Below are 19,810 nucleotides of genomic sequence, written 5' to 3' on the forward strand. Positions count from 1 at the left end.
AGTCAGCAGCTGCAAACACTGCAGCTGCTGACTTAATAAACACACTCACCTGTCCAGGGCGCCCGCGATGTCGGCCGCCCGAGGCCGACCCGTCCCTCGGCTCTCGGGTCCCGGCGCCGTCATCCCTTGTAAGGGAAACAGGCAGCGGAGCCTTACGGCTTCACTGCCCGTTTCCTACTGCGCATGCGCGAGTCCCGCAGCGCTTTCTGAATGGGACGCGCTGTGTTCTGGAACACACAGTTCCCAGAACACAGCGCGACTCATTACCCAGAAGACGCCGCGACGAAGAGAGAAGACAGAAGATCTCCGCGGAGGAGGAAGAGGAAGATTAGGATAAAGTGCCTAGCAACAGGCATTTCTGGTAAGTAAAAAAAAAAATTTTTTTTCATTTTTTTTTTTTTAGATTTTTTGTAATTTTTAAAATTTTTTTGTTTTTCAGGGTGGCCCTCCCCTTAAGGTACTTCTTGTTTCCCGTAAGCTCATTCTTTCCGCGTTCTGAATAGAAGCCGCGAACGCCCAAATTTATTTCAGACTGTCCTACTAAGAAACTTCATCTCTGAAAAGAGCCATAGTTGTTCCATTGCTTGATTTTTATTTTATTTTTTGCTACTATTGCCAACTTCTTTTTGAAAAAGATAATTGCCTGCCTGTTTCTGACTTTAACACTTTCTAAGCCACTGGTCAAAACTGAAACTGGTCAAGAAAAAGTGAAGTCAGACTGCCTTATCTATAATTTGTTCTTCGCAAGTTACTTAAAAATACTGAAACCATTGATCATTACAGCCAGGAAATTTGTAACTTCAGTAGGAGAGGTCAGCAATAACAGTTTGAGTTCACTTTAAGTGTGTGCAATGAACTCTGCATGTTACATAGTTACATAGTTAGTCAGGTTGAAAAAAGACACATGTCCATCAAGTTCAACCACAAAAAAAAAAAAAAAAAAATTCATAATAATATCATACAATCCCATATACCCAATTCTATACCCACAGTTGATCCAGAGGAAGGCAAAAAACCCCAACAGAGCATGATCCAATTTGCTAAGGGGAGAGGCAATCGGATTTTCCCCGGATCAACTTTACCTATAAATGTTAGTACCCAGTTATATTATGTACACTTAGGAAATAATTCAGGCCCTTCTTAAAGCAATCCACTGAGCTGGCCAGATCCACCTCTGCAGGGAGTCTATTCCACATTTTCACAGCTCTTACTATGAAGAAACCTTTCCATATTTGGAGATGAAATCTCTTTTCCTCTAGACGTAAAGATTGCCCCTTGTCCTCTTTGTTGACTGTAAAGTGAATAACTCAACACCAAGTTCACTATATGGACCCCTTATATATTTGTACAGGTTGATCATATCCCCCTTAATCTCCTCTTATCAAGAGAGAATAAATTCAGTTCCCCTAATCTTTCCTCATAGCTGAGTTCCTCCATGCCTCATCAGTTTGGTTGCCCTTCTCTGCACTTTCTCCAGTTCCCCGATATCCTTTTTGAGAACTGGTGCCCAAAACTGAACGGCATATTCCAGATGAGGTCTTACTAATGATTTGAACAGGGGCAAAATGATATCTCTCTCTGGAGTCCATACCTCTCTTAATACAAGAAAGGACTTTGCTCGCTTTGGAAAACGCAGCTTGACATTGCATGCTATTATTGAGCTTATGATCTACCAAAACCCCCAGATCCTTCTCCACTATGGATTCCCCCAGTTGTACTCCCCCTAGCATGTATGATGCATGCATATTCTTAGCCCCCAAGTGCATAACTTTACATTTATCAACATTAAACCTCATCTGCCACATAGTCGCCCAATTAGAGCATTGAGTTCGGCTTGTAAATTGGAGACATCCTGTAAGGACGTTATTCCACTGCATAACTCGGTGTCATCTGCAAAGACAGAAATGTTACTTTTGATCCCAGACCCAATATCATTTATAAAGATATTAAAAAGTAAGGGTCCCAGCACTGAACCTTGGGGTACACCACTGATAACCTTAGACCATTCAGAGTAAGAATAATTAACCACTACTCTCTGAATTCTGTCTTTTAGCCAGTTTTCTATCCATTTACAAATTGATAATTCCAAACGTGTAGACTTTACCTTACACATGAGCCGTGTGTGCGGAACTGTATCGAACGCTTTTGCAAAATCCAAGTATACCACGTCCACCGCCACCCCTCTGTCCAAGGTTTTACTTACTACCTCATAAAAAGAAATTAGGTTTGTCTGACAACTTCTGTCTTTCATGAATCCATGCTGTCTGTTGCTTAAAATATTTTTTTCCTGCAAGAACTCGTCTATGTGGTCTTTTATTAATCCCTCCAGTATCTTCCCAACTATAGAAGTTAAACTAACAGGTCTATAGTTACTTGGTAAAGACTTTGTTCCCTTTTTAAATATAGGCACCACATTGGCATGTATGCTTAGTGAATAAGAATTAGCAAAACTAAGAGTTTCTGCTTCACCTTTTGGGAAAAAAAAAAATTGGGACCTTTTGGTAAATTGCATTGGAGTCAGTGGGAAAGGTAAAATTAACGCAACTTGGACACCAAAATTAATATGCAAAAAAAAGTCCTCCCTGCATAGACGATCGCTCACCTTTCCTGCTGCCCACAATGCTGAGCTGTACTGTAATGGAGAAATCATCACCCAAACAATATTCAGAATCTGACACTTCAGGTCGGATTTCCAGTTCCCGCTGAGCTCAATAGTAGTTTGATCTGCTGGCTCCTATGTTTCCAATGTGTGCTATAGGGATGGGCCAAACACCCCCCTGTTCGGTTTGCAGCAGAACTTCTGAATGGGAAATGTTCTAACCCAAACAGCGAACCCTAATGAAGTCGATGGGAACTGAACAGGAAAAATCAAAAGTGCCCATTCTGAAAGCTTATATGCAAGTAATTGGCTATAAAAAGGGGTATGGGGGTCTGGATACTAACCTGGGGGAAATGTATCAATAAAAAAAAAATTTAACCACTGCACACCAGCAGCGGTGGGCAAATGGGCGTACCTGTACAACCCTTTAATTGGCAGGGCTAGTGGGCACTAGCGTACAGTGTGACTGTGCTCATGGGACCCGCAGACGCGATGTCCGCCAGCCCCCCCCCCCCCCCCCCCGTGTCACAGAGCGGCAGAACGGGTAGGCATTTCACCGTTCTGCCTAGTGACATGACAGGGAGCTACTGCTCCCTGTCATCGAGAGCAGTGATCGCTCTCATATCAGTGGAAGACCACCCCCCCACAGATGGAATCACTCCCTAGGACACACTTAACCCCTTGATTGTCCTCTAGTGTTTAACCCTTTCCCTGCCAGTGTCATTTACACAGTAATCAGTGCATTTTTATAGTACTGATCGCTGTATAAATGAAAATGGTCCCAAAATAGTGTCAAAAGTGTCTGATGTGTCCGCCATAATGTCACAGTCACGATAACAATCGCAGATCTTTGCCATTACTAATAAAAACAAAATAATAAAAATGCCATAAATGTATCCCCTATTATGTGGACGCTATAACTTTTGCGCAAACCAATCAATATACGCTTATTGCGATTTTTTTACCAAAACATTTTTACATATCGGCCTAAACTGAGGGAAAAATTCATTTTGTATATATATATATATATATATATATATATATATATATATATATATATATATTTTTTTTTTTTATATATACATTTTTGGGGGATATTTATTATAGCAAAAAGTCAAAAATATTGCTCTTTCAAAATTGTCTCTCTTCTTTTGTTTATAGCGCAAAAAATAAAAACTGCAGAGGAAGAAAGCTCTATTTGTGGGAAAAAAAAGAACGTTGATTTTGTTTGGGTGTAACGTCGCGTGGCCGCGCAATTGTCAGAGCGACGCCGTGCCGAATCGCAAAAAGTGCTTGGGTCCGGAAGGGGGTAAAATCTTCCGGGGCTGAATCGGTTAAACAATAGTTTTCTTTTTTTCAGGAGCAGTGATTTTAATGATGCTTAAAAGTGCAACAATGAAAATGAAAAATTCCTTGAAATATCGTTCCTGGAGGGTTCCCTTAATGTAGCTGTAAAGTGGTGCATTTGTAGCATATACAGAACATGCTACAGCAAAACTGACATTTCTAAAGAAACAAATTCCATGTAAAATGACAGTTACAATTGCCAGCACACGGCTATTAAAAATTGAAGAAAGAAAAACGGTGTGCCCCCCCCCCCCCCCCCAAATCCACACCAGATCTTTATCCAAGCATGCAGCCGGGCTGGTCAGGAAAGGAGGGGGGGGGACAGGACGAGTGAGCGGTCTCCTCCCTCCTGAACCATACCAGGCCACATGCACTTAACAGGGGGGGTGGATGCTTTGCAGCAGGGGGGCTCTGTGCCCCCACCCCAAAGCACCTTGTCACAATGTTGATGGGGAAAAGGGCCTCTTCCCGACAACCATGAGGGCATGTGGCCTGGCATGGTTCAGGATTGGGGGGGTTGGGGTGCTCGCTCGTCCCCCTCCCCTTTTCCTGAACTGCCAGGCTGCATGCTAAGGGTCTGATGTGGATTTTGGGGAGGTACACCATGTCATCTTTTTTTTTACATGCACTCTTTTCTATTCAGCTGTCAGTGGTGAAACCCATTGACAGATGATGGCTCATCGGTTGTTAAGGATGCAGCAGCTTCCCGGCCCAGTTCCTCAACAATCAATTTACACTGCAGCCTGACTGAGCAAAGCTTTGCCCAATCAAGGCACAAACCGCACAGTGCATTGCAGGGTGTTTGGGGCAAACACATGGCTAACACCCTGAAAATTTGTGTGTTCGGCAAATGGCTGAACAGGCAAATGTTTGGCCACAACTCATGCTCGGGGCCGAACCATTTGCCCATACCTAGTGCTATAGTTACTTTGGGACAGGGAGGAACCGGATTTTTCGGATAACAGTTTTTCTTCATTGCAGCAGGGAACATCACCACATGCACATGATTCATTTTTTGAGTTTTTTGTTTACTACTTTTATTAATTGTCTGGTTTGTGCACCCAAACCAGTGACAGGTTTGTTTTTAACTTGCCACTAACATGATGATGAATGATGGCCTTGTTAAGATCAGAGTTAAAGATCAGAGCTCCCCCAAAATAGGAAGTTCTGCTTTAAGGACTCCTCCCTGCTCCCGTTTGTGGAATGGAGCTTTTGGGGAGGAGGGGTGGGGGGGATCGCGTACCTGATTTTGACAGGTACCCTCTCCCATTTTTGCCTTAACTAGATGATTAGAAGTGTAAGTTCTCCTCCCTCCCACAGACTTCTGTGACACGTGACAGGTCCCAGAAGACGGCAGGACTATTCACAGTGCCCAAAGTAAAGATGATGACACTGCGGAGAGAAGACACAGGGTGAAAACAGCTGGCCTGAGCACAATGCTGGATCACGGGACAGATAAGTGACTGTCTAATAAAAGTCAGCAGATACAGTTTTTGTAGCTGCTGACTTTTAATTTTTAGATAGGGGACTGGAGCTCCTCTTTAAAGTAGACATAAAAACTCTTTAACCACTCTTTAACCTTCAGCCCCGTAAGGATTTGCCTCCTAATGACCAGGCCATTTTTTTCGCGATACGGCACTGCGTTGCTTTAACCGACAATTGTGCGGTAGTGTGACGCTGTACCCGAACAAATTTTTTTCCCACAAATAGAGCGTTTGGTAGTATTTGATCACCTATGCAGGTTTTTTTTTCTGCTATAAACAAAGAACAATTTAAAAAATATATATTTTATTTGCTATAATACATATCCCCAAAAAAGTATAAAAAAAACAAATGTATTCATCAGTTTAGGCTGATATATATTCTTCTACATATCTTTGGTAAAAAATAAATAAAAATCACAATAGGCACATATTGATTGGTTTGAGCAAAACTTATCGCATCTACAAAACTATGGGATGGATTTAGGAACTTTTATTTTCAATTTTTTTATTGTTTTTACTAGTAATGGTGGCGATCTGTGATTTTTAGCGGGACTACGACGTTGAGGTGGACAAATCTGACCCCAAATGACACTTTTTGGGGACCAGTGACGTTATTACATTGATCAGTACTATAAATATAAAGGACACTGGCAGGGAAGAGGTTAACAGTAGGGGCCGATCAAGGGGTTAACTGTGTTCCCTGGCTGTGTTCTAACTGTAGGGGGGATGGGCTGGCAGAGACATGACAGAGATCACTGTTCTGATCATTCAGAACAGTAGAGCTCTGTCATGTCTTCTGTCAGAATGGTGATCCACCTTGTTTACAAAGGCAGATCCCAATGTTGCCTCCTCGCATGTCACTTTCCTAGGTCAATCATGTGCGACGTCCTCCCTTGGCTTATTGGGAAATGCAAGTCACAGTAGGCAAAGTGATTCATTCATTTCCATCACTAGAAGGCATGCGACAGGCCTCTTGGAACCAGAGGATCTCAGCAGGACAACGCTGGAGGGGGGAAAGGGGGGGGGGGGTTGGCGAGCGAAGATCCGCTTTAAACAGTGCCCACAGATGAAGGTGGTATACTTGAATAAGAACATAAGAAAAATATACATTTTCAATCAGTTATTCAACAAAAAATATTAACAAATGCTATAGTGTGCTGTGGAAAAAATAAGTATACCCATTGAATCAAATGCTAGTATTGCCCCGTAGCAGAAATAAATGACTTTTGTAAGCAATTCGAAAAAACCACCCAGTGCCCACCAGTCTGATATTGACCCTGACATTTTTGCCAACGTCTCCATGGAAAAGTTTTTGAGATACAAGATGTCTGAATTTCCTTGCCTGAACTGCCTGTTTAAAGATCCTCTCACAAAATTTCAATGGGAAAAAAAAAAAAATCAGGGATTGGACTAGGGCAGTCCATAACCCTCTATTTCTTCTTTTAGAGCCATTCCTTGGCTAGTGTATTTTTGATCATTATTGTGTTTAAAAAGACTCATTTGCGTGGTCAATTTCACTATTTTGACAGATGGTCTCACATTCTCATCAAGCATCCTTTAATATGATACAGAATGTATCAATGACTCGAGGACTGTGAGCTGCTCAGGCCCTAAATCAACAAGGAAACCCCAAATTATACACATGCCACCACCATGCATCACAGTTGGTAGAAGGTTCTTCTTCTGAAACGCTGTCTTCTGTTTGAGGCAAATATGTCTATTTTGATCAAACGACTATCTCTGATTAATCAGTCTTCAGAATATTGTTCTAGATGACCTGGTCATGGACTATATATTGATTGGTAAACTGTAATTTTACTCTAACTTTCTTTTTGGAGAGCAAAGGCTTTTTCTTAACACACTCATGAAAATTAAACTGGCACAATCTCTTTAAAACTGCTTTTGCATATACTTAGTTTCAAGACTTACATTACACTGCAATTAAATTTTAGGATTCTAGAAGACTTCATTGAGAATTACATGATCAGCCTCTGGGTTGAATTCGAAGGGACAGAAAGTTCTGGACAAATTAGCAATTGTTTGAAATCTATGCCAGCAGTAGATTATTTTGCTTACAGTGGAATTATTCATTTCATATCATCTGGCAATCGTTTAAATCTCTTGCCAAACTCCTAGGCATCCATAAATTTCTTTCTGAGGGCCTTCGAGAGCTCTGCTGATCTTGTCATGATGACAAAAACACATGCCAACAGCAAAAAAACACCAGATCCTAGATGTCTGAGGTTTAACAAATTCCCGTCCAAGGACGTCATATGACGTCCTGAACTTTTGAGCTATAGGCATCAGATAACCTTTTCCCCCTGTAAAGTAAAAGCCATCATAGCAGTTGTTTAGCCGGTTGATTGCCTTTACAGGAGCCGCCCTCCGGTGAGTCTCTAGACTCACACGTGCGATCAGGGAGCCGGAGAATGAATCCGCCAGTGGCGGTGGTTTACCATAGAGCTGGCCATGGACCAGATCATCCCCGGCCATCTATATGACCTCGGAGGCTGGAAGCGATGTCATTTTTTTTGCTGCTTTTTAGTGCTAGAAAACTATCCTTTGCAAACTGTTGGTGCTATATAAATCCTATATAATAATAATAATAATAATAATCTGCAGTCTGAATGGAGACTAAAGCTGGCAAATCCTGATGGCACTACCCTGACAAATCAATGTAACCAGGGCTTTTTTTCAGGGGGAACATGGGGGAAAGCAGTTCCGGCACCTCCAGAACCGACTGTATGTAATGGCAAGAAAAACTGAGGTGTGCTGCTGGGTCTATTGATTGGGGGATCTATTCTGGAGGGGTCTATTTTTGCAGGGGGGTCTATTGTTGCCGAGGAGGTCTAATGTTGCTGGTGGGAGACCTATTGTTGCTGAGGGTGGGTCTTATATTGCTGGGGGTTGCTGGGGGGGGGGGTCAGATGTTTCTGGGAGAGATCTACTGTTGAGGGAGGGACCTATTGTTGTTGGCTGACAGAGAGTCTATTGATGCTGGCTGTGGGGAGATCTGTTGTTGCTGCCGATAGTCTATTCTTAGTTGAGGGGACATTTTATTGCATATGGTCCATTGTTGGTATGGGGATCTATTGTTACTGGTTGCAGGTTATTTATTTCACTGCTTTTCTTGTTATCGTTACCAAATTCCATACAAAATTACTGAGCACCACAAAATGATATGTGTTTCTGTTTTCTTTAAAAGGGGCGGTACTGGGAGGTGGGTATCGGGTGGAACCAAGGAATAGGACTTGGAGGTGGGTAGGGGGCGGAGACGAGGGGTGACTTGGAAAGGGGGAGTTCCTGCACCTATTCTCTGAGAAAAAAAGCCCTGAATGTAACTGGGTAGAAAACAGTCAGCCAGACAGAATCTGCATCCAGTCAGATGCAGACACTGTTCAGGTCTTCTGACAGCCAGGGCCGCTGTAGCACCAGCAGGAGATTTGTTAATCGGAGCTGTTAGCACCGATAGAGGAACCTGTTCAGCTTGCAAGCTGAACGACAGAATGTTATGAGTGTATTGCCAGCTTTAGAAAGCTTTCTGCTTCTCTGCAGCAGACTGATGACATTGCTCTCCTGGTATCAGGCAGTACTTGGAAGATAAAGTCTAGATACACACACTGGCTAGACTAGAGCTTTGCTCCAATAATAAAAAGGTAGATTTTTTTTCATCTTTGTTTAATTATCCTGATACTGTATAATGTACCAGGTCAGGAATTTGTTCATGCAGACTTGTAAAAGTTACTGATATATGCACTTTAAATGGAAACAGCCATGGGGGGGGGGTAACAGAGACTGCCATTGCCAATTTCTGCTTTGAGAATATTAGTTCCCTGGCTGTCATGCTGATGGCTTGGCTTCTATGCTGCCTAAGTCATTGACTGGGTGTAAGTAATGATCAGGAATTCTGATACTCAGCATGCTTGTTCTAGGACAGTGATGGCGAACCTATGACACGCGTGTCAGTGCTGACACGCGTAGCCATTTGGGGTGACACGCAAAGCGCTTCATCCTCGGCTCCTGCACGGCCGCCGAGGATGAAAGAATCTCTGCTGGGGGAACGGGGGCGGGACGTGCGATTTTCCCCGCCCACACTCACTCACTCAATCACCACCCCTTTCTGAGCGCAGGGGCTGCTGGTAAGGCGTGCGTGCCGTGCGCACACACGTCATCAGCACGGCGAGGGAGGACCCGCAGGAGAGGAGCGCGGGAACAGTGCGCGCCTCTCTCCAGTCAGGCCGGCACAGACTCCTGGGACTGCCGGTTACGACCGCACCACAGCAGGGAACAGCGGAGTGCCAAGGGGAACTGTGAGTGCCATCAGCAACTATTGGGGTGCCATGGACTGATTGCCCACAATAACTGAGATAAGTGAGGGGGAGTTTGTGTTAGACAATTAGGGGTTAACTAGCCTAACAAGCTATCTATAAATCTGCTGTCACTGGCCCACTGATGGAGCACCCAAAAAATAAAAAACAAAGGTTAAGTAAAGGGAGTGGTAGTAGCAGTGGCCGACCCTTTCAAGAGACATGGAGCGAGATGTATGGCATTATAGAAAAAAATGTACTGAAACGGTAGTAAGCAGAACGTGGAATATAAATACAATTATATATTGCAATTATACATTTTTGTAGTTTAAACTATAAATTGCGCAAAATTATGTTTTTTTGTCGAAGTGACACCACGCGAGTTATGCTCGATTTTTTGCCGATTTTTGACACACCACGCCAAAAAGGTTGCCCATCACTGTTCTAGGACAATGACTCAAAAATACTGATGTCAGACATATCAAGGCATCTAGCTTTTTCAGGAGGAGGCCAGCAATGGCAGCCTCCATACTTTTCTCATTATACAGCCACTTTAACATTGATTAATGCTCCAATGTGGCACTGCTAGTGGCTAGAGCAGAGTACCACTGGCAAAAACCATGATGATTTCAGTGTAGACCAATCACCTAAGTAGCAGTAAATACAATTGTCAGTTACATAATAGAATAGCTAAATAAATAAAATGTAAATTGCATCTATAAAAGCAGCACAATGCAAAGAAGGTCAAATGCAGCATCTGAACTGTCATGTGCACGGTCATTAAATTCAATGGCAAATTGTCAACCTGTATTAGACTGATTTGTGTCAAATGCAGGAAAACAGTGCCTGTCAACATGAGCCCTTACGCTGCGTACACACAACTGGACTTTATGCCAAAAAAGGTCCGACGGTCTTCCCGACGGAGTTCTGACAGACTTCCGAATGAACGGACTTGCCCACACATGAATGTACTAAAGTCCGTTCGTTTTGAATGTGTTGACGTATGACGAGACTAAAAAAGGAAGTTCAGTAGCCAATAGCTGCCCTTGCATCATATTTGGTCCGTCGGACCAACATACAGACGAACGGTTTTCCCGATAGAAATTTATTCCGTCAAACAGATTTGAAACATGTTCTATTTCTAGGTCCGTCTGAATTTTTGAATAAAAAAGTCAGATGAAGCCCACACATGATCGTACTATCCGATGGAATGATTGTGTCGGACCTTTTCTGCCTTTGGTCGTGTGTACGCGGCATTAAGGTTACTTGGTGTGCATCTGACATCTGTGCCAGTATTTTTTTAACTTGATGAAGAGTGTGAGCTATAGAACTTTTTTTTATAAGAGCGCACTTAGCCTTTATATAAGCATGACTGTTTTAGTATCTCAGTACAAAACAAAATATGTCTGCAAGATCTTAGTAGAAAACAGAATATCTTGTGCTTCTTTTAGACTTATATGTAATATGCCTGCAGCCTCCCAGGGCCAGTAAAGTCAGAATATAAGATTTAAGACATTTTGCATATAGCAGGTTGTGGGTGGAGTGATAGCAGAATAGCCTTTTCGTTTTAACCACTTCAGCCACAGAAGGATTTACCCCTTAATGACCAGGCCATTTTTTGCACTACGGCACTGCATTATTTTAACTGATAATTGCATGGGCCTGCGATGCTGTAATAAAAAATTAAAATTAAAAAAAAAAAAAAAAACAAAAAAGAAAAAAAAAAAAAAACAGGTTTCTTCATCAATTTAGGCCAATAAATAGTTACATAGTTAGTCAAGTTAAAAAAAAATAAAATACAATCCCATAAACACAAACCTACACCCCCAGTTGATCCAGAGGAAGGAAAAAAACCCCAGCAAAGCATGCTCCAATTTCGGATTTTCCCTGGATCAACTGTACCTATAAATGTTATTCTGCTACATGTGTTTGTTAAAAAAATAAAAAATACCAATAAACGTATATTGATTGGTTAGCATCTACAAACTACGAGATTGATTTATGGACTTAATATTTTTTATTGTTTTACTAGTAATGCTGCGATCAGTGATTTTTTGTGAGATTGCGACATTGCGGCAGACAAATCTGACCCCAAGTGACACTTTTTGGGGACCCGTTACACCAATACAGTGATCAGTGCTAAAAAAAATGCACTGATCACTGTATAAATGACACTGGCAGGGAAGGGTTTAACTACAGGGATGATCAAAGGGTTAAATGTGTTCTCTCAGTGTTTCTAACTGTGTCAGCGAAAAACACAGAGATCGCTGTTCCCGATTACTAGATCACAGACAATTTCCATGTTCTCCCCTGTCAGCATGCGGATCTGCCTTGTTTACATAGGCACATCCCTGTTCTGCCTCTCTGAATCGATTGCGAGTGGCCTGCAGACATTGGGTCCGGCAGACATGCGTATCGGCTCCTCCTCTGTGCAGCGGGGGCGTGCACGCCCACACTACCTATTGCACGAAACTCCGTACAGATACGCTGTGTCACACATTAGATCCGCCCTGCTGCAGTATATATGTGGTGGGTGGTCCTTAAAGGGGTTGTAAAGCTGTGTTTTTTATTTTCTAAATAGGTTCCTTTAAAGCTAGTGCATTGTTGGTTCACTTATCTTTTCCTTCGATTTCCCTTTTAAATGGTTTTTTTCTTTGTCTGAATTTCTCACTTCCTGTTTCTCCACAGTAAACTTCACACCATCATTGGAGCGGTGTTTAGTCAGCCATAACAGCTTACTGAGGAGGAACAGGAAGTGAGAAATTCAGACAAAGAAAAAAAACATTTAGAAGGGAAATCGAAGGAAAAGGTAAGTGAACCAACAATGCACTAGCTTAAAGGAACCGATTTAGAAAATAAAAAACAAACCTTTACAATCTCTTTAAGTGGTTAAAGTGGTTTTAAATGCTGACTTTTTTTATATTACTTTTTATTCCATGTATGAAATTAAAAAACTTCAGGATGCAGCTCCCCCTGCAGCCCCCCCCCCAAAACTTACCTGAAGCTAATCACCATGCATGACATCGGCTGCCCCCCCACCCCCCCCCCCCCCGGGTCTCTACATCCTCACTGGCTGACTGAAAGACAGCAGCAATCATTGGTTTCTGCTGCTGTCAATCATAGCCATTCTGTTTCTTTACTGTGGATGGACCTCTAAATACAAGGTAATATGACTGCCATGTTTTACACCAACTTGAAAAGTACATCAATTAAAAAATCCATGATTAACTTCCAAAAAAAACAACTGCCTCCACTTACTTCATCGTGGAATTCTTTAGCATGCTGTTATAAATATACTGTATAATAAATCAAAGATCACAAGAGCATTACCGGTAAATTTGCCTATTTAGGAAGTCATTCATGTTTGGATTTAATCTTTATGCCAGGTGAAACCAGAGATGATGGCCACCAAACCATTATTTAATTAAACAGTCAGCTCTTAAATCACAACCATAAATGTATAAACTATTCTGTATCGCATTAAACAGACAGCAGAACTGTGATGGCCATACAAGGAAATTTGGATAATTGCCCCATCTTCAAATCGTATATTTGAAATGTCTTGATTATTGATTTTTACAGCAAAGCAGCTGTGCCGATGAGCTTCAACTTTTTCTACTGTCTCACTATTTTATAATGGTTTCTTATTGCTCATTTGCAGGGCCAATAATTAGCTTACTTGTTTGCACCCGATCTTCAAGCACTGCAATTGTCAAGAACTTATGCCTCAGCCACTCTGATTATATAGTAGTTTGAATGTCCATTGTATGTGAAAGTACTGCATTGCTAGTACCACGAAAGATCTTGATTGTGCATATTGCATCTGAACCAATGATCCTATAGGTTTTATATAGTGCACAGATAACTTTATATTTTCTTTTAGGTCTACTGCTGATAACTTACTGACTTAAAAATCTTTTTATGTAAGAAGCTGTATTTTGTACATCTGTGACTCAAAAATGGGGAGGGAAAGGAAGTCCTAAAAGTCGCACATCACAGCAAAACCTTGTAAGGTGTATGACATCCTCAGCTGTCGGACTATGACCAGGACACGCCCCTCCCAACATGTTTCACTCTGCCTTCGGAGCTTAAACATGGGTGATTGCACTTGTAGAGGATGTCCCTCCATGAGAGGTAGCGTCCACCTCATCTCTGGCAGTTGCAGCACATTGAAGGGAAGCAAGGACTCCTCTGAGTGGACTGGAGACCCAGTACTTCAGTGCTGTACAGAGTGATGCCTGTTATTATTTCCCCTTGTAGAAAGATTTCTTAGCTAGTAGCAGAGGAGTGTGGTGCCATCAAATAACGATATATATTCAGTTGACTTATCTTAAACTCCCTGTTTAGATACAAAAAGATTTATTCCATTGCAACAGGTTCTCATGCTGCAACTTTCTGATGTGGTGTTGCACATAAAATAATCTTCATGATGGATGCTATCATGAAATCCAACACTTGCAAATACTTGCGAGCATGCAGTAGGTAGAGCTGAAGCGGCAGGTTCTGTAGTTTTTATGATGCAAGGACCACTTTATCCTGGCAGGTATCCAGGGTCAGCCCCAGGTATTTCAGGCAAATTCATACAAAGCCCAAATGGTAATAGATAGTTTGGACTCCAGTTCTGAATAAAACTTCTCCAGTAATAGAGGGTCCTGGATGACCCACAATTTGTATGTCTTTTGACCTCAAGGTGGCTAAAATGGGCACCATTTTGGTGAACACCCAACGAGCTGTGGCTAAGTCAAAAAGCTGCAGATGGATAGTGCTCTTCCCCTACTACTAATAGAACTGCTGGAGTCCCTAATACATGGGTACATGAGGGTATGCATTCTTGAGGTCTATGGTTGCCAGGAAGTCCCTTTGGTGCAAGGATGCCACTACTGAATGGATCAAATTCATTCAGAATTTTCGGATTTTTAATTGACTGTTCAATTAAAACGGCTGCGCTGTCAGTGTGAAAGGGCCCTTAGTGAAAACAGCATTCCTACTTCTGCGGGTGGCAATATACCCAGTTGGTGATTAACAAACAGCTGTGTCCACCAATGAGCAAAATATAAACCACCAGTGAATACATTCCCTAATAAACCTCTACAAATTAATGCTCTGACTAAACACAAATGATCAAAAGAAATGAAAGTAAAATCACGTTGACAATTGGTATAATTTTACAAAAATTAACACACACAACAACAATCCTTCCAATTTACAAATAGAATGGCGGTCCAGTCAGCTCCCTCCTTGACATCAAGCAGGAGGCTATGCTTCAAATATAGAAACACCCCACACGTCTTCTGCTGCTCTTTAAAGATTTATTTAGAACCGCTGACAACTTAGATGCATTTCATGTAACATTGCTTAGTCATTGGGACATACAGCAATTAAAAATATCACATTAAATATCACTACCTACCAATCACCCTCCTGCTATGCATATGTTGCATAATTAGCAACCAAGTGCCTACACTTTCAGAGTGCAACTGCCTTTTTTAAAGTGCACAGTCTATTTGCCTTTAGTAAATCAACCCCAGAGTCACTAGGTCCTTATCTGCATATTGTTCTTGTGAAGCCAGATTGCAAGATTGACAGAGCATTATTAGAGATGTCAGCAATTACAGCTTATATGTTTCTCTCAGAAAAGGTTTCCTTTAAATTTACTATAGTAGGCTTTACTTTAATGGCTTCAAATGGGACTTTGCGAAGGGGGGGGGGGGGGGGGCACTCTGTTGGTGTCCCTGTACACAAGCTGTTCGAATGTTATAACATTCACCATACTAAACCAACTATAGCACCAGCCTGGAGGTCCAGCATCTGCAGCCCACAAATATCAAACAAAAGCAAACACTGTTTACGAATGTTTGGAAAGTGTACACAATGAAAACATTCAACGTTCCACGTATCGCTTATATATACTGACAGGAGCCTGGATGAGGATGATTATTCCTATGCTGAATATTTAAAAGTGTTCAGTTTTTCTTTTCAGTTAAGATGCTATTGAAATGATTGGGCCCAAGGGTGAAAATTTCCAAGCATGACTAAATATCATCTTAACATGGGACATGTTCAAATTAATCATTCAATAGCAGTAGAATTCAAATCAAAGTCCTGAAATCCTGCAGGACCAGAACACTACACGGATCAAATCTTGTCCGGTTCAGCAGGAACCGGCCAAGATTCAAACCATGCATGGGCAAGCTGAATCTACCAAGTTGATTGATCGAGCAACTTGGGTACAACCAGCCTGCTGGATTTATTTGCAATTATCGATAGCGGCTGCTATAGCAGCTAGAAATAATCATTGTTTTCTCCCGGCAGGGACTGCTTCCCCTCTGGGAGAACACAATGTCTCAGCAAGAGGGATTCCCCTGTCAGCACTGTCCGTGTTTATGGGGGAATCGTGCAAATTTCTTTCCTGCAACCGTCTATGGCCTCTACGTCACAACGAACACAGCTGCAAATACGCTATATGCACAAATTGGTAGTGGATTATTTAAAAAAAAAAAATGTGTTTTTTGTTAACCCGATACCCAAGTAACTGCAATATTTCCATACTGCGATTGCTAAAACACATTTGTGTGTTCTTTTATAAGCATTTTAATTTCACCAAATAAAAAGGTATGCTACTACTGGAGTGATTTGTTTTTTTTATTTGTGCATTTATTGTTTTCTTCCTCAACATAACTTTGCAATGACAAAATCCTATTTAAAAGGAAACTATAATCGGGTTTTGCCATTTAAGTTTTCAAACTTATCTTTTAGTTTATTTTTAGCATTATTTTAACAAACATTTAATAAAAGGGATTTCCATGATTTGGCAAAGCATATTGGACTTTCCAATAAGGAAGCATGGGTATGTACAAGTTAGCAGATTGGAAAGGGTGGGCAATGTCACTCCTTGAACTCATTCAATTGTGCATGTTGTGAATAGAAGTAAATAGCAAGAGATCAACTTATACAGGCCATTCATAACATTGTAGTCAATTAGTAGCATGCTCATCTGACTGTGTGTGGTAATTAAACTTTTTTTTTTTCTACTTACAGAGTTAAAACACTTATTTACCAGTCTCAAACACTATAAATACAAAAGAGCACAATAGTTTACATTTAAAAGTAATTTATTGCTTATTTTTATCAGCTACCAATAGCGCTGTACACAGTGTGCTTGCTTTTTGCTTCTGTCAAGTGCTTATGAAGTTATTACATTAAATGAATGCAGTGTTTGAATTTTAACTCGGATCAAATTAACTTTCCTTTATTGTTGCTTTTGCCATTTATAACATTGTATTTTTGTAAGTCTTGTACTGTTGTGCTTCACAGGCTTTTATTCTTAAATACAAGGCAGTGGCAATCTATAGCTCTACCTAATGCTGTGTTAATTATTAAACTATGAATATTATATTCAAGTTTTATTTTTCCTCCCTCCTTTGTATTTTTTCCTCTTTAAATGATGACTCTCAGGTTATTACCAGTAATGTTTCTATTTTTCAAGAAGTCTTGGATATAACTTGCAGTCATTACAGCCTGTGAGGTTAAAAACTATTTTGTGTATAAATAATCTACTTACATCTTGAAACAGCAACCAGTCTTAATGACGCCATTTACATTTTTTCTCCTTGGTATCCAGCCTCCCTTTTGGAATCTGGTTCAACTTTTCATGCCAATAAACACTACAAAAGCCGTGGTGCATACAAGACCCATACCTGTGCTTCGTGCAGTCCATAAGAAAAATGGTGGAAGGTTTGCGCATACAGCCGGTTCTAGGATTTGTCAAGACACTCCAGGGGGCTCTGAATGAAACACAAATTAAAAATACCATGAGCTAATAGGTAATATTAAATGCAGCTTGACTTGATGGTTTATGTTAATGTTTTACATTAGCCACAAGTGAAATAGAACACAATGCTTTCCAGTATGTTTTTAGGTAAAATCAGATAGAGAAGGAAACATTAGCACACGTCTTTACACTGAACATTACAATGTCAGTTTTCTATGTACTATGTGGAAAACATCATACTGGCTGCCATATTGCTTTATCCTTTACAATTGAAAAAAAAAAAAAAACGTGCTCAGATAAAAAAGGAAAGACAGGTTGACCTGGATTTAAAGAAGTATTCCAGGTACAGTTAGGTCCATACATATTTCGACACAGGCATCGTTTTCATAATTTTGGCTCTATATGCCACCAGAATAAAATTAAAATGAAACAATCCAAATGATCTTGAAGTGCAGACTTTCAGCTTTAATTCAAGGGTTTGAACATAAATATCAAGTACAAATTTTATGAACTACAACCATTTTTATACACAGCCCCCCCCCCCCCCCCCCATTTTCAGGGGCTCAAATGTAATTGGACAAATGAATATAAGCATAAATAAAATGTTCATTTTTAATATTGTTGAGAATTCTTTACTGGCAATGACTGCCTGAAGTCTGGAACCCATGGACATTACCAAAGACTGGGGGTTCTCCTTTTGATGCTTCGACAGGCTCTAACTGCAGCTGTGTTCAGTTCTTTGTTTGTGGGTCTTTCTGCCTTTAGTTTTGCCTTCAGCAAGTGAAATACATGCTCAATTGGGTTTAGATCGGGTGATTGACTCGGCCATTGCAGAATATTTCACAAAATTTTCCCTGAAAAGCTCTAGGGTTGCTTTTGCAGTGTGTTTTGGATCATTGTCCATCCGTAATGTGAAGTGATACCCAATCAACAGTTGCTGCATTTGGCTGAATCTGGGCTGACCGTATATCTCTAAACATTGCAGAATTCATCCGGCTGCTTCTGTCTTCTGTTACATCATCAATAAACACCAATGACCCAGTGCCACTGGAAGCCATGCATGCCCATGCCATCACACTGCCTCCACTATGTTTTACAGATGACGTTGTGTGCTGGATCATGAGCTGTTCCATGCCTTCTCCACACTTTTTTCTTCCCATCATTCTGGTACAGATTAATCTTAGGTTCATCCGTCAAAAGAATACTTTTTTAGGTGTTTTTTGGCAGATTCTAATCTGGGTTTTCTATTTTTCAGGCTTCTGAATGGTTTGCACCTTGTGGTGAACCCTCTGCATTTGCTCTCATGAAGTCTTCTCTTGATTGTAGACCATGCCCACCTCCTGGAGAGAGTTCTTCACTTGTCTGGTTGTTGTGAAAGGCTTTTTCTTTACCATAGAAAGGATCCAGCGATCATCCACCACTTTTGTCTTCTGTGGACGTCCAGGCCTTTTTATGTTGCTGAGCTCACCAGTGCATTCTTCTTTCGTCAGAATGTACCAAACTGTTGATTTGGCTCCCAATATTGCTGCTATTTCTCTGATGGATGCATTTTGGAAGCCTTACAATGGCCTCCTGATTCGCTTGCATGGACAGCTCCTTTGAACGCATGATGTTGGTTCGCTGCAATAGATTCAAAATGCAAATATCACACTTTAGAACAGGGGTCTCCAACCCCCGGGCCGTGGCCCACTACCGGGCCGTAGCCAGTTTGCAGGCGGGCCGCGAAGTGTGCACTGAGATGAAGGGGCGGTGAGCAGAGCGATCACGCACTTCCGCCCACACAGCCCTGCCGCTACACTGCTGGGGGTGAAGCAGGCGAGCAGAGAGGACATCATCTCCCACCGCCCGCCCACATCACCGCTGTTCCGCCCACACAGCCCTGCCAGTATACTGTTGGAGGTGAAGCGGGGGAGCAGAGAGATTACATCATCTCTCACAGCCCGCCCGAATCACCTCTGTACTCTCTCACGTGGAGCCTACCACTCCACTCCACTGCACTGCCTCTGTGCTTAGTGACAATTTGCATTTAAGATGCTGCATCTAGTGGCATGTGTCTGTGGCAATCTGCTTCTGGTGGCATGTGTCTGTGGCAATCTGCATCTGGTGGCATGGGTCTGTGGCAATCCGCATCTGGTGGCATGTGTCTGTGGCAAACCGCATCTGGTGGCATGTGGCAAGCCGCATCTGGTAGCATGTGGCAAGTGACTGTGGCAATCTGTATCTGGTGACATGTGGCAATTTGCATCTGGTGACATGTGGCAAGTGACTGTGGCAATCTGCATCTGGTGGCATGTGGCAAGTG

At 41.7% G+C, this 19,810-nt stretch overlaps 1 protein-coding gene across 2 annotated transcripts in view; it reads right to left on the bottom strand.

The window, feature by feature from the left end:
* Positions 1 to 19,810, bottom strand: part of LOC143933042 (uncharacterized) — a 218,499-nt gene that overhangs the window by 109,591 nt on the left and 89,098 nt on the right. For both annotated transcript variants that reach the window (XM_077455984.1, XM_077455995.1), the window contains exon 2: positions 17,435 to 17,521. The gene's annotated coding sequence lies outside the window, so the exon portion shown is untranslated. The remainder of the gene's footprint in view (positions 1 to 17,434; positions 17,522 to 19,810) is intronic.

Source organism: Lithobates pipiens, unplaced genomic scaffold (genome assembly GCF_037356315.1).
Source record: "Lithobates pipiens isolate NorthernLeopardFrog02 unplaced genomic scaffold, aLitPip1_a1.2 Scaffold_10, whole genome shotgun sequence".
In the NCBI taxonomy this organism is placed as follows: domain Eukaryota; kingdom Metazoa; phylum Chordata; class Amphibia; order Anura; family Ranidae; genus Lithobates; species Lithobates pipiens.